Source organism: Homalodisca vitripennis, chromosome X (assembly GCF_021130785.1).
Source record: "Homalodisca vitripennis isolate AUS2020 chromosome X, UT_GWSS_2.1, whole genome shotgun sequence".
Lineage (NCBI taxonomy): Eukaryota > Metazoa > Arthropoda > Insecta > Hemiptera > Cicadellidae > Homalodisca > Homalodisca vitripennis.
The window spans coordinates 99,503,962-99,520,110 of record NC_060215.1 but is presented as its reverse complement, the minus strand read 5'-3'; the positions used below and the strand labels follow the sequence as shown (position 1 = coordinate 99,520,110).

Sequence of the window (16,149 nt, the reverse complement as noted above, 5' to 3'; positions counted from 1 at the left end):
ATTATAAGGCATGTATATCAAGTAATAACTGCAAGATATAAAAAAGTATGTGTCTGTGTATGACAAAAAAATCTTGATTTACTTTAATTGATACAGTAAGTGAAAAATCTTTCAAGTTTCATTTATGGCTATTGTATATCAGCCAAAAGTTTATTAAATAGATTCTTAGTTTGTTTACAAATAATTAAGAAAGATCAATCTATTCCCTAACATAACTCAAAGTACTATTTTAAAAGTACTGAAAGGTAGTAGTAATAACAGTCAGCTGACTAAGTCAGTGGTTGGCAAGCAGTACTTCATCCAGTTACAATGGCATTTTTACCGAGCAGGAAAGAAAATTTCACAACCAAATGCTGTTCACTCTTACTTGCCATCTTAAAAAAGGAAAATAGTACAAAACAACACCAGCAAAAACTGTCACTACACAAGACGAGAAAAAGCCAGGTTGATGATCCAGGAGGTGTTGAAATTGCGATGAGTTACACTACCGACACCTAGCGCCAGAAGTTTGTAATGCACAAGCCCCACCTATAGCAGAGCTATTCCGGGAACTTTTGGTTACCCCCTCATATAACATGTTTATTAACTTATCTGTAGATCAAATGGAGGTAGCAATAAATATCCAGATGAGTTTGAAGGAGGTAAACTGGATAAAAAATTTTAATTAATTTATTATCTATAAGCACAAAAATAAATATACACACTTGAATCGATTAAATATAAACTTCCCTATGATGTGAAACCATTTATAGTTATTCACTAGCTTTAAATTACTGTGGTATGATTAAGAACAATAGGAGTCAATACCTTCCAAATACAGATTGTGATTTTCATTATGTTTGCTAAGCCAAACGGACAGAAGTTTGTGTCAAAAGAATAACAGAGGGCATGTGCTATTATGTGTAAGTGCAGCCCTGTCTGCTTTGTTTATCAATGGTATATAAATGACAGTGAAGCAGGGCGGGGGAAAAGCAGACTCTGATTGATATAAACACAACAATGGTGGCCACGCCCTGGGTACTATCAAAGTGGGCGGACACAACAGTTAGTGTGAGGCTACTGAGACCTCCTCACTAACAATGTGACAACCAACCGCTCCATTGGTGGATTTTGCCTTAAATAAAAACTTCATTTGCATATATTTCAATTAATTTTAATTTATAAAGATATTATTAAAATGTTTGTTACTGTGATCTTTAAGAATTAAAAAGAAATTAAATTAGAAACTTTAACCCTGGACTTGTCAAATATTATCACCAAAATGGCAGACATATTTTGGTCATTTTATAAGGAATGTTATTAAATTACTAGCACTGCTTATTTGTTTTCCATGCTAAAGGGTGTTAAAAAAATTAACAACTTAAAATTATTGAAAAATATTAATTTTGCATTTTGAAAATATTATAAATATAAAATAGCATAGAGTTTTTCATATTTAGAACTTTCATAGGTAATTTAAAATTTACTTTACAATATAAAAAGTGAAATATACAAAATGTTCAACAATTTCCCAAACTATCAAAAACTAATTAAGTAAAAGAAAATGTGTAGATAAATTAGTTAAAAGTTACAAAGACCCCGAAAAAACAAATGTATATATTTTTCATGAAAATACAATAATAAGAAGGATTTCATTGGATTAATATATTGTAACAAGTAAAGTATATGAAGGAAAAATATGATTTTGTTTGGTTTTATGTAGCAACAATATTTTTTTTGGAAAGAAATAATTTTTTTTACAAAATAAAAGATGTAAAATGAGAAATAACTTTCTAAAAAGTTTATTTTTAGTTCTATTTAGGATTTACTTATTTAAAAATAACTCAATTATAAACTTTATCTTTATTATGTTTGACTAAGAATACAGGTGATCAGCATGAAAATAAAACACCAGTTCAGTATCTACAGAACAATGAAAACAATAGTTAATTACCCATCTGAAATGCACTAAAAAATAACAATGAAGTGTAGTTGTGTAATTGGTTAAGGTATTTTTTCTTCTTTGTTGTGATAAGTACTTTGTACTTCTTCTATGCATTGATTTGAGTATAAACATAATGAAACCTGAAAAAAGTCGTTTTGTTTCATTGTAATTGATTCCACTGTGTTGTTTATTTGAATTATTGGACTATTATCTTTTAATTGATATGAGTTTTAGTTGGAAAAAATCAAAAACAGAGTTACTGCGAGAGTTTGAAAAAATGCTTACAGTCCAATCGATAGTTAAGACAGCTTGAAAAATGAATCTGAATTTATCTAGTTCATTAAAATAATTATTTTAACATTCTCATCTACAATATACCTGATTAAACAGTATCCTCTCAATTTTATTATTAAAACTGGTTGAAATGTACCTTTTAAAATTAAGCTCTTCATAACTTTGTTAACTTATTTTACATAGGGCTCTAAAATATTAAAGAAAAAGCAATTCTTTATTGTTACATAACGGTTTATACATCAGCAAATTAGCTAACAAAAAAGGTAACATCATCAATGATAGTGGTTAGAGTAAAACTAAATCAATATTAAAGTAAGTTAATAGTATATAAAAAGAATCGCACAGCTAAATTAAATACTTAAACACACTTATATGCATTGTACTTATTTACTATGTATCATTAAAACATAGTAACAACATTACCATTAAAAACATTCTTACTCTAATTACGGTAAGTTCTAAATTATTCCTTTCTAACATTATTCTTGATGTTACCGAGGTAATTTGTTAAAAATTATTTTCCCCATATAAAGAAAGGTTTTTCAATTAATGTCAGCCGATGTATGGGATATTGAAGATTATTTTCGTTGGGTATTATACTCATGATCAATTTGGTTACTGAATATTTTATTTAGTTTGCCTAAACCAATAATAATACTTTTAAAATTTACAAGTTTGGCAATGATAGTATTTTAAGCTCTCTAAACATTGGCTTGCAAAAGGATCTCCAGAATATTATTGTCATAATAGTAAAAAAATTTTAAAATATTTTCAGCATCTGACACTGCATTCCAAAATCAAATCCTGTATTGTACAATAGAAAAAAGTAGGTAAAATAAACCATAATGCTTTTATAAATGTACAATATCCCTTACAAATCATCATTTGGAAACAAGCTGAATTCAACCTTTCAGAGACACTTTAAATATATTTATCCCTTTTAAAATTGTTATCTAGCCTAGTAGGAATTCCCAAACACTTGGTTTTTTTTGACAATGATAAAATTTGGCCTTCAAACTGTATGACTGCGATAAAATCATCCTGGTTTTGGACTGTATAGAAATGTATTAACCCTTATAACGTCACAGACGCCGTATGGCGCATAGACAAACTATCTCCAAACGGCAAAGACGCGGTACGGCACATCGACACAAAACTACGTCTATAGCAAATTTAAGTTCCTTTTAAATCCGATCAATGTCACTAACGGTATGCGTCAACCATGTGTGTGGGTTATTGACCTATGTCAAGCGTCAAAATATAGCTGTCGCGTTACATTGTTTGAAACAATAGACGCAGTGTCTAGACACTCTCCCCGCCACACGGCACAGACACCGTACAGCGCGCGCGCTTTTGTTTGCAGTTTGGCTTCAGGTAGTGCGTGTCTAACCATCGCTGAGTCGGTTTCCTTCGTCGTGTTTTCTGTTTATATGGTTTTTATTTATTTTTAATTTTATTATATATAATTTATTATAAATATAATTTATTTTAATTATATTTATATAATTGTCTGGTAATGTTTATAGTTTAGCTAATAAAATTTTGTGTGCCTTTTATTTTGACTTTATTTATATCTACAATGTAATGTCCCATAAATATATGTACGTACAAGATAATTTTAAAATTTTTACTTTTTTATACTTACCATAATTATAGAAAGTAAAAATAAAAATGAACTTTACACATTTAAAATTTTGTTTTTTTTAATATTGTGCCGTTTGCTGGAAGTCGTGAAAAGATATACTGACGTTATAAGGGTTAATTGTTTTTGATCCAATTTTAATCCATTGGCTCTAAAGCTGTTAACTTTAATCAAAGCTTGAGTTACATTTACCTCCAGCTTCTTACCACAGTTAGCTTTTATATATATATTAGCTGCATATAATATTAAATCGTGAGAAACACTTTTGGTAAATCATTAAATTTAAAAAATATAAGAGCTCCCACCTCTTTACATAAATAGAACCAAACTTAAATTTTGATTCCCTTCCATCTTGATTTAATTTTATTATTATTTAAAAAAATAACTGTTCATATATATCTCTTTTCCAAATAAGATCTTATCCAGTTTATTGCCACATTTTAAATTGTAAGTAGATAACTTTTTAAGAATAATACTATGGTTGACACAATTAAAAGCCTTGGACATATCACAGGACACATCCATTCTGACCATGATATCAAAACATAACATTACTTTCTTTGTTTTAACCTATGTAATTTGATATCAATCATAATGTGTGTGAGGAGCAATCGTTCATAGACCAACAGAGGCCTCGGCCACGATACGAGCGGTAAGCTGTGAGCGCTGACAAACTTCTGCCGCCAATTTTAGACATTAAATGTTTCTCCTGCCACCCCCCCCCCCCCCAGCTCATTATTATTAAACGAACCGAACTCTGAAGCCTGTTTATAACACTTTATATTTTAGACCTGTGCTATCTATCTAATACACGTCTTTCCAAAACACATTTTCACTAAATAATAAGAGTTGATAACTTCATCAGAGACCCCACTTAAGCGACTGAATAATACTTAGGCACAAAAACCCCATTTGTATCAAGGTTACTACCGCTCTGCCGCATTACCGCTTAAAGCGTACCACTCGTTTAGTGCCAAAGTTATAAACAATCAGTCGGCCGATTTTAATTGTCCAATGCATTGTTACGTATTTTGGGGAGGGGAGGGGCAGAAGCTTTCCACGTCACAGGAGTAGAAGAAACCAAGATACTCACTACACTAGTGGAGGCAACCTAAATCAACTGGTATCAGATGTAGCTCACGAACATATGTCAATCTTCATTCACAATTTTACAAGTAGTCCGGTAAAATAAGGATGCAACCTCGGAATGAAAGATAATAAGCTAAAAATTTGCATACGTCTTTATTTTGATGGTATAAAACTTACCTCAAAAGTCTCATATAATCACGTGTACGCGTTTTTAGATATTTAAGGTCAAAGTTCACGAAAATCAGTTTTTTGCAAATATCTCGTTTCCCTTACGCTAAATGACTTTGAAGGTGGTTAGAGAAATTGTAGAACGGAAAATTCTCTTCAACTTTTGTCTAAAGTAATTTTATGTACGTTCAACCCTTTTTGAGATACAGCGCAAAGAGTAGGGGACCGCTTACCTGTATATACGATAATGCGAGGTCAGCCAGTAGAATACAATAAATAAATGAGTTATATTGTTAATTATTCACAAACTATTATTATTATTACTTAATACTATTATTATTGTTAGCATTATTATGATTATTATTAAATTTTTATTATTATTTATTATTTAACATACCATATTTATAGATATTAATTATAAATTATATATTCTCTAAATAATACTTTTTACCAAACATACAATAGTGAAAGAAATATTTCAAATAAAGTTTAATTATATATTTATTTATTTATCCAATAATCAATTTATTAAAATTACAAATATAAAATATTTGTTTTCATTATTAATGATTAATATTTTTGTTTTAATTTTCTTCTTGTTCATTGTCTTCTTCTTTGTTCACTTCAATTTTTCCTTTTATATTTTTCATAATAACTTCTTGCAAAAAATATAATAAACTGTTCTGTGTTTCTCCATTAACATCGCCTAGCATTTGATTTGGAGGTGGATAATACTTTGTTTCAACTACAGATGTTCGAGTATCTTCTCTAATAATCGCCGCAGCAGCTTCTACTATTCGTAATCGTTCTTCTTCGGGTGAGCTTTTTTTTTACTCTCGTACCAAGCTTTGGATAAAATATTTGACTGTGTGTCACGAAAAGATATAATAGTGAATGACCCAACCTTAGTTGTAATTATTATATCAGTCAAATACTTCTCCCTTAATTTAGAAATGATAGTCTTATCATCCGGTACGTACTCGGTAGGAATATCTTTCAACTCTTTTAATGTAAATTGTGAATCATTATTATATTCTATATACAAAAAAAATCTCTTTCATGGCCTGTGTGATGTTATCATCTTTGGGATGCTTTTTATCAGTAGGAGTTCGATTTAAAAAATGAGAGTAGCAAATAGCATGATATTTAGCCTCAGCAGCTACCAAGTCATGTTCAAAAAGTATACGATTTTTGACTAATTTTCCTAACAAGTCGCCTCTTTTTTCAGCCTTCGTCAAAACGTTATTTTTAAAATCAAGAGTACTTACTTTACTGATGGTGCGTTTATACTTTTCTTTTCTTTTTTTTCTGCGACTTCATCAGCTACTTGACCACAAAACAAGCAAGATGTTTTAAAATCAAATACCTCTTCTCGTATTTTACGAGATGGACTTTCTGCAGTAGGAGTTTCATCGTCTTCTGCACGTCGCATCGATGCAGCAATTGAATTTTTATTTATATACACTTTTCGACAATCAACATGCACCATCACAGGAGTCAAAGTATTTAAATAATTTATATGACCGTCATTTCTGTCAATACTTGCAGTTTTTAATGATTGTAATCCACGCACAACACTCACAGAAGCACTTTCTGATATTAATTTATTACAAATAAAACAACAATCAGCCATTGCAATTAAAAGATACACTCAAAATCGTACGTCTGTTAATGCTAAGATGTCGTTTTCAACTAAGGGATAAAATAAATTTTTATCGGTATAGAAGTACTAACACAGAGAACTGCCCTACCATTCCTATCATCAAGTAAATATCTCACCACCACTACTGTACTTATACATAAAAATTCCAAACTCATTCGTTACGGTGTGTAGAAAGTCAACAAACAAGAACACCAGTCAACAATGGAACATCTGCTACAGCTTCGCAGAAACAGCAAACGTCGTACAAGAGATTTGTATTTCGAGATATAATATTCATAGTAATATAGTAATATCGACGAAAAGTATTTCTTTTAATATTGTATATTTGGTAAAAATAAAATAAGTATTATTTAGAGAATATATAATTTATAATTAATATCTATAAATATGGTATATTAAATAATAAATAATAATAATAATGTAATAATAATGATAATAATGCTAACAATAATAATAGTATTAAGTATTAATAATAATAATAATAGTTTGTGAATAATTAACAATATAACTCATTTATTTATTGTATTCTACTGGCTGACCTCGCATTATCGTATATACATGTAAGCGGCCCCCTACTCTTTGCGCTGTATCTCAAAAAGAGTTGAACGTACACAAAATTACTTTAGACAAAAGTTGAAGAGAATTTTCCGTTCTACAATTTCTCTAACCACCTTCAAAGTCATTTAGCGTAAGGGAAACGAGATATTTGCAAAAAACTGATTTTCGTGAACTTTGACCTTAAATATCTAAAGACGCGTACACGTGATTATATGAGACTTTTGAGGTAAGTTTTATACCATCAAAATAAAAACGTATGCAAATTTTTAGCTTATTATCTTTCATTCCGAGGTTGCATCCTTATTTTGGCTTATTTTACTGAGTTAAAGCCACGTCGCGTAAAATACAATGTTTCGTGATTAATCAGTTTTTGGTTCAAGAACCTATCAAATTATGTCTTGATTTTATAACTTCTTGGAGACGGAAAGATTAAGTTTGAAATTTTCCCAGTTCTCATAAAAATTGAAGTAGGAAATTATGGTTGTTCATGATATTTTTGCATTTCTCTAGTTAGATTTAATATTTTTCCACACCAATAAAAATGAATTTTAGCAGGTCTGAATAATCTGAGTGAAGTTTGGAACTGACTTTTAAAATTCAGATATAAGAATAGTTAATGTTATTTGTGTACTGTGTTGTTTCATATCTGTGTTGGGTATTATAAAGTGTTACGTAAATTTAATGTATTACATTATGATATAATTATATATAAAACATGTGTTAAGCCTTGTGGCATTGGTACTACACTCTTTTATGATAATGTATTGGTGTTGTCCATTCTGTATAGGAAAAATTACAATAAAAAAATTGATTGACCTATCAGTTACATAGTAGTAATTGATATTGTAAATAAAGTCCAAGTCAAAATCTCTTTATTTACAAGTTTATGGATGAACACACGGTCATTAAACAAAATTAGACAGTAATCAAGTGATTAATTGTTACAACGGCATTTGAAAAACTAATGTGTATTTAAAATACTCTTGGTTGTATGCTCCAAACATAGTTTGGTTATCTTCAATTCTACTCGTTCAAGTACTACTGCATGAATGGGATTCTCAGGCCTATTTCATATCAGAAAGTGAAGTAATGAGTTATGTGAAAGGTAAATGAGAGGTTCCTGTCAAAAATTTCATATTTTTATTCTCGCCCACCCTTTTTTTAAGTTAGAAGCTGAGGAACCCCTTCATCACAATTTTTGTTCTAAAATGACCTTTGCGCTCCTTCTAGAATGATGAGATACTCAGGATGGGTAAGGTTTGGGGTAGGGGGACAACAAGAGGGATAACAGGCACTATCTGTCATGTCACCTTCCAAGAAGTGGGGAGGCTAGCTCTATTCCAGCCTCTTCCTGTCAAAGCGGGCTGGGAAAGCCATACTTCTTCACGCTTTGGCTTTAAAAAAATATACTCAAGATTATGTTTTACCATTTCATTCCTGCCAATTAACCCTTTAAGTGGCGGTCATTTTTGGTCTCAGTGGCAGGCCGTTTTCGGGTAAATTGCTGTGATCGTTAAACTTATTTTTAGAAAATATTGTATAAGTGATAACCTAGCAACATTATATATTTTTGTTTTCCTTATGAACTATAGAATAAGAATAATTATGATATTTGGTTCCTTATTTTTATTTTCAGATGAATATCATTGTAGGTGTGTGAAGATTTTCTTTTAGAAAAAATAATTTTTAAGTTCTACTGTCCGTCACTTTGAAACTACTGGAGCTACAAAATAATGTCATATTTACAGAATATACACAATTTTATTCTAAACAAATTACTACCTATCCATTTTTTTCTATTTACAAGAACAAAAAAGTTAGAAGGGAAAAACTAAATCAATGTACAAACTGTTTTCGTTTGTTTTTTTTTACTCGAGTCACTAGTCACTAGGGCTTGTATTTTCCTCCCATTAGTGTAGGGCCTATAATAGTGGCTTAGTTTGTCATAGCACAGTATATTTCGTAAATATAAAACAGGAATTGTCTTATCGCAAACCCCCCCCCCCATCCTCAGACAGAGGTCAAAGTCGAGCGGTCTAGTAGATAACGTGATTACAGAATCTCGCCGCCCGTTCAGCTAGTGCGCCGCATTCTTGTACTTTCGTGTTTTACTGTGTGTGTAATAGATTAGTGATGGGTGACACTATGAGAATTTGGGATTTACCCAGGAGCGAAGAGGGGACCATTCGTTTTTTACAAGATCGTGACTAGTTGCCTAAATCTAAAATATTCGTGGCGGTCAGCAGTTGCGGCTGAAGGCGGAAATCCACTACACTCACTCATCCTTGATATTGCTGCATTCTGGGCGTCACAGGAAACCCCTTAACAATTAATAATCGTTGTAAGTTTGTAATTGAAGAGTTGCTTTTTCGTTCTATAATGTTTTTTTCTATAAATTTATATGTTTGTGTTCCTCATACTGGTGTGGTCGGTATAATCCCAAAGTACCCCAACATTTTCCATGACGAACGAATAACCTAAACATTTACCGGTAACACAAACAATGCGATAAACAATAATATACTGACAATAACAGTATGCAAAGTCGCCAAACAAAACAGTGACGAGACGAGTAGACAGCTGTTCTCTCGTCTGCCGCCAGGTCAAACGAAAACTGTTGGATTCATTTAGGCCAGCAAACATTAGTAACATGAATACACACTATACTATATGATATATATAGGAAATTTCATGGAGAATACGATAGTTCAAACTAGGCCTAAAAATAATGGATGGTTGCGGAGCAACAGCCTTAAATGTGAAGCGACGGCGCTTGCCACTTCGCGGCGGCGTGAATCATACGTCTCAGACGGCGCTTGCCACTTATAGGGTTAATGATCCGTTGAAGTATCTAACTTTATTTTAAAAATTACTGAGGAGAAAAATTACAAACAGTTACTGAACGACTGTTAGTATTTGTTATTTGTCACCTTTCTTTTAAATTTCACAGGAAAATTTGATGTGTTCTCTTATATGTGACAAAGTGACCATAAATATATACGAGTATGCTCATTATGTTTAGATAAATTAGGTACTATTAATTAAAATTACCAAGCCATTTCAAGATCTTTAACCCTTCAACGTGGTTCCACGTGACATTTACGGCCGACTGACGAAGCCCGTTGCGGTGGTTTCACGTGAACGCCACGTTTTTGTGCAGACCGTACGCCTAAGCGATCTAGTGGCGACAGTTTGAACTACTTCAAGCGATGTTTTATATCGTTAGAAAGAGGACATTCCATTCTTGATTTTCGTATGCGCAGAATATGTTTTTTTTTTATTCAGCTGTTCTAAACCTAAACCAAACAGATGACTCAGTCAGCTGTCTTGCGGTATTCCAATACATCGTGTCTGTTGTTGTTGCTGACCGGCTTGTGTTCACACTGTGTTTTATTAGAACTTGTATAATATTAATTGTTTTATATTAAGTTTATAGTTGGTACTAGATGTATTGGTTATTATTTTGAGCCTAAATAATACTATTACATTCTTCAGTAAGTGCAAATAATAATGGTAGTAATTTGGTGAATGTGTGTTTGTGAGTGATGTAGGCCTAGGCCTATCTGTGAAAGTTAGTTGTTTTTATGGATAATTTGAACAATTCAGAGTAAGTGTTTTTATAATTTCTAACTTTTAGACATTTCTTTATTGTTTCTTTTACACAATGTCAAATGGCAGTGACCAAATAGCCGACTGGCTAAATGACCAACTGTCAGACTGTGGCAGTGAGATAGACTATAGCCCTGGTGTGGAAGATTTGGATTATACACAGTTAGATTGTATTGAAGATAATTTAAATGATGATCAAATGTTGCTGGTTGGGGAAAGTACACCAGAAAATGAAATCTTGCCTCCTAGGCCTAAAAAATCAAAAAAAGGTCCCTCAATGATTTGGGAAACCATGGAGGGTTACATTCCTGAAAGAAGTTTTTACTGGGCAACCAGGACCTAAATTTGAATTTGAAAATGTGTTACATATCTTTGAAAACTTTTTTGGTGAAACAATCATGAAAATTATAGTTGAACAGACAAACTTGTATGCAGAACAAGAAAGAACCAAGAAGGGAATGGTTTTTGGACGAAGGTCTAGGGACTGGGATTGGAAACCGGTTACAGTTGAAGAAATGTATGTGTTTTTTGCCATTGTAATGTTAATGGGAGTTGTTCAGAAACCATCAGTTAGAATGTATTATTCGAAGAATCCTCTGCTTGAAAGTCCAGTATTCCCCAGCACTATGCCTTTAGAACGCTTTGAACTTATATCAAAGTATTTGCATTTTTCTGACAAAACAAAAATTGGTGAATTTCAGGGCTCAAAAAAACTGTACAAAATTGTTCCTATCATAGATCACCTGAATGACAAATTTAAGAGTTGCTATGGTCTGTCACAAAATATTTCTATCGATAAGTCCCTAACATTGTGGAAAGATCGATTGTCTTTTCGACAATATATTCCACTAAAAGCCTCTCAATTCGGCATCAAATCTTTTGAGCTATGCGAGTCTACTAGTGGTTACACATGGTCTTTTGTCATCTACTGTATACTGGTAAAGGGACTGATTTTACCAGTGAAGCACTACCAAACAACTGCCCTACTTCAACTGCAATTGTCCTCAAGCTCTTACAGCCAATTCTTGATAAAGGTCACACAGTCTGGTTAGACAATTGGTACAACTCCCCTGAGCTTTCAAAAATTTTAAAAGAAAGGAAAACTGATTCCTGTGGCACCCTAGAATTGTGTAGAAAGGAGGTACCAGAGCAACTGAAAAAAACAAATATCAATAAAGGGGAGATTGTCTGTTTCCATAGTGATAAAGTAATGGTTCTCAAATGGCACGATAAACGGATTGTTACACTGATTTCAACATTTCATTCTCATGAGCTAGTGTATCAGAGAAATAGTCTTGGCAAATAAAGCAAATAAAGCCTGCACTTGTACTTGATTATAATAGACATATGGGGGGAGTTGACCTTAGGGATCAGTTGCTCCATAGCTTTCTTTTGGAAAGAAAGAAAAATCTAAAGTGGTACATCAAACTTTTCAAGAGAATTTTGAACGTAAGTGTACTAAACACATTTATCATCTGGAAGAGTCGGAATGATAAGTCTGAGTATATTTCTGTAAGACTAGAACTAATCAAGGGTCTTATTGAAAAGTATGGCTCAGAAGTCAAGAGGCCAGTCTATGGGCGCCCTTCCATTGAGCCTAAACCAAAACGCCTAGTTGAGAGGCATTTCATCGAAAACATACCACCTACAGAAAAGAAATCCAAGCCATACAGAGTTTGTGTGGTATGTTCCAAACAAGGAAAAAGGAAGGAAACAAGATTTTGGTGACCTGATTGCCAGGCTGCAATGTGTGTGGGAACCTGCTTCAAGAACTATCACACCAAATCAAATTTTTGACTGGTAATTTTTCATCTTGATATGAATAATATTCAATATTAATTAATATTGTAACCTAAACAGCTGTTTTTATTAGATGTAAGATAAATTAATAAAATAAAATTTGTTACAATATTTACAAGGGGTACTTAATGTAATTATAACTAAAATATAGCAATCTACAATCATTAGCACAGAAAACTCCCGCAGCAGGCAGTTGGTGGGCTCCAGGAAATCCCCACATTGAATGGTTAAAGCCACTTTTCAAATAAGTCATCCTCTAAACTGTATTTATGTTTTTCCTTTATATTTAAGTTTTCTGAATATATTATAAACTATTTTCCACATATACGCTAACGAAAACTTATTTGAAACGCATAGCTCATGTCTTATATATCCTCTTGTCCAGTGAATCCTGCAGGCATTGCCATGTTTATGTGATCCTAATTAAAAGAAAACTTTATACACAAGCCAAGCTTCTCAGGGTGAGCAGGTTAGTAAGCAAAAGAGCTCCAGTATGGGAGTTAGGAGGATTTGAGGGTTCCAATTAAAAGGACTCGAAACACTTTTTTATTAAAATGGCTTTTGATTGCTCTCTAAGTTAAATCTGTGTGGTTTATCTATGTTTTTCAAGGAATCCGGCCATTCTTGAAGAAGATTTTTCCATATTAATCAGGTTCTTTTTAAAAGTTGTTAATTTATGCTCAACAGTAAATATTCGTAGTGTTATATTTACGCTTATTGAGTGTTAATCATGTGAACTAGTCAATTTAACATACATCAGATATTACAGGATGACCAGGTATGGAACAGGGAGGATTTCTAGGTCTTTAAACCCCACACTACCTTGGGTGCAAGGAGGCAAGCCAGCAATCGCTCTAAATACCTTCTTTTGTCATAAGGATGTTTTCAGGTGGCTTAGGTTTGCAGCATATAAATGTGTTCAGATAAATTATTTGTAAAGTTAACTAAAATCTTTATTTACTATCAAAATCTCTTATTTTTTTAGTAATTAAACAAAACAAAGTATAAAATAGAATTTTAGTAATAAAAATACCTAGACATATTTGTTTTATCTTACTCCAAACTTTAGAGCACCCACTTTCTCATAAACCAGCTGGCACTCAGCATTACCATCTTACATCGCTTTTTTATACGCTTGGTCTTAAAAGAGTTATTATCAAAATTGACTATTTTTGTTGTGTATTTTGAGTAGTTGTTAAAATATGCTTGTCCATACCGGTTGAAAGTAACTAAACCACAAACAGGAGTTTTGATTAATTACAAACAGATTAATCATAGCTGGCATTGTTAGTTGTACAGGGTTAGCCAGTGAAACGGGAAGATTGAAGATGGCCTTGACACTTGGAATGTGAGTGGTGGGGGTAATAGTGACCGACTCATTTCTACCTGCGTGTTCCGCCATTTAGTTGAGATGGATCGTTGGACGGGTGAACATCGCGGCTACGCAGTTAAAGCGTATTATACGAATGGTGAGAGTTTGGTAAAAACGCTACGTGCTTTTCAACGCCATTTCAACATACCGCGCAACAGGCCTGTTCCTTCGGATAACGTAATTCGTTCGTGGATAAACAACCTTGAACAAATTGGATCAACGTTTAAAAAACGAGGTGGGAGTGCAAAAACCATTCGAACCCCTCAAAATATCGCTACTGTTCAACAGGCAATGCTCAGAAGTCCACGCCGATCTGCCAAACAACATGCTCTACGCGTTGGAATAAGTAACACTTCGGTGAGAAGGATTCTTCATCAAGATTTAAATTTTCACCCATACAAAATACAGATTGTGCAATCTCTCAAACCAACTGACCATCAGAAACGATTACAGTTTTGTGAGGAAATGGCCAGAAGACTTGAAGAAAATGTCGACCAAGTAAACAACTTGTGGATGAGCGATGAGGCGCATTTCCACCTCTCTGGTTTTGTTAATAAACAAAACTTCAGATACTGGTCTGAGGAAAACCCTGGTGCACTTCATGAAACGCCTCTTCATTCTGAAAAAGTGACAGTTTGGTGCACAATGTCAGCAAGAGGAATCATAGGCCCATTTTTCTTTGAGGATAGCAATGGAAGTGCTGTGACTGTTAACTCTGTGCATTACGTTGCAATGATCCAGAACTTTCTTACACCACAACTTTCCCGTTTTCCAGTAAATGAGGAACGGGAAACGTTTTCCAATTTCATTACACTGTGTACACAATGTTCCACCAAGATGGGGCAACAAGCCACACTGCAAGAGTTGCTATGAATGCTTGGTTTCCAGTTGGCGTCATTTCCCGAAACGGGGATATCCCTTGGCCCCCTCGCTCTCCAGATTTGACAGCCTGTGCCTTTTTTGTATGGGGTTATTTAAAAACAAGAATTTTTCAGAAAGATCCACCTAGAACTATCCCTGCCCTAAAAAAACGAATTCGGGACGAAATCGAAGGAATACCAGTCAATATGCTGCAAAATGTCATGAGAAAATTTCCAGGCCCGGCTGCAGCAGTGCATAGATTCCAATGGAGGACATATGACAAATGTTATATTCAAAAAATAATTTTTCCACTTATTGTACAGTAAATGGCTACTTTTTTTCTTTATATTTACAACCATTAAATAACAAAATTAATTTTCTTAAAGAATTAGTTACTTGTTTAAATCTTCCCGTTTCACTAGCTAACCCTTTATTATTATCAAACAAATTCACTAATAGATAAATCATAGTTAAAGAATTAAAAGACGCAATATTGGCCGCTGCCATCAAAAATAAGACTAAAACACCCAATGTTGGGTGTTTTCAGTTGCAGTGTTAAGAGGGTCAAACAAAAAGAATTTTGATATAATTCAAAACTCAATTTTAGTCAGTGAATACTTTAACCCGTTCGCTGTCAGGTGATTTGATCACAGCCTGTCCCAATGTTGTAAAACCTTTCACCAAAGGAATGTCTTCAAATTACCAGCCTGATTAAGACATCTTACAGAAATATGCCTAAAAATTCATATAACCATTGTTTATAATCATTATTAGCCTAAAATGTTCACATTTTTTAAACTTAAAAATAAATATTTTTAACTTATTTTATTTGAGTTTTTTCCCCATTATGATTCTGCATGGAATACTGAGGAGCCAACTCAATATTTATTCAATAATAATTAGTTATGTTGCTGAACTAATTAAAAAACCATGGAGATAATTTCATAAGCTTCATTTTACAAATATAGTGGAACCTCGCTGTATCGAAACTGGAGAAGAAATACTAAACTTCGATATATTGAGAATTTCAATACAATAAGGTTCAATATACCAAGACTGTTTGGTCCACAACAACTACAGTAATAATGTAGGCTTGATTATGAATACTTTATCAGGAAATGTGTTGTTAGAAACTGTTGAAAGAGTATTCGTTGGTATACCAAACTCCT

At 32.9% G+C, this 16,149-nt stretch overlaps 1 protein-coding gene across 2 annotated transcripts in view; it reads right to left on the bottom strand.

Annotated features, from left to right (window-relative positions):
- The window catches only part of LOC124369742 (F-box only protein 28), a 51,425-nt gene that overhangs the window by 21,008 nt on the left and 14,268 nt on the right, over nt 1-16,149 (bottom strand). The gene's annotated exons all lie outside the window — the stretch shown is intronic.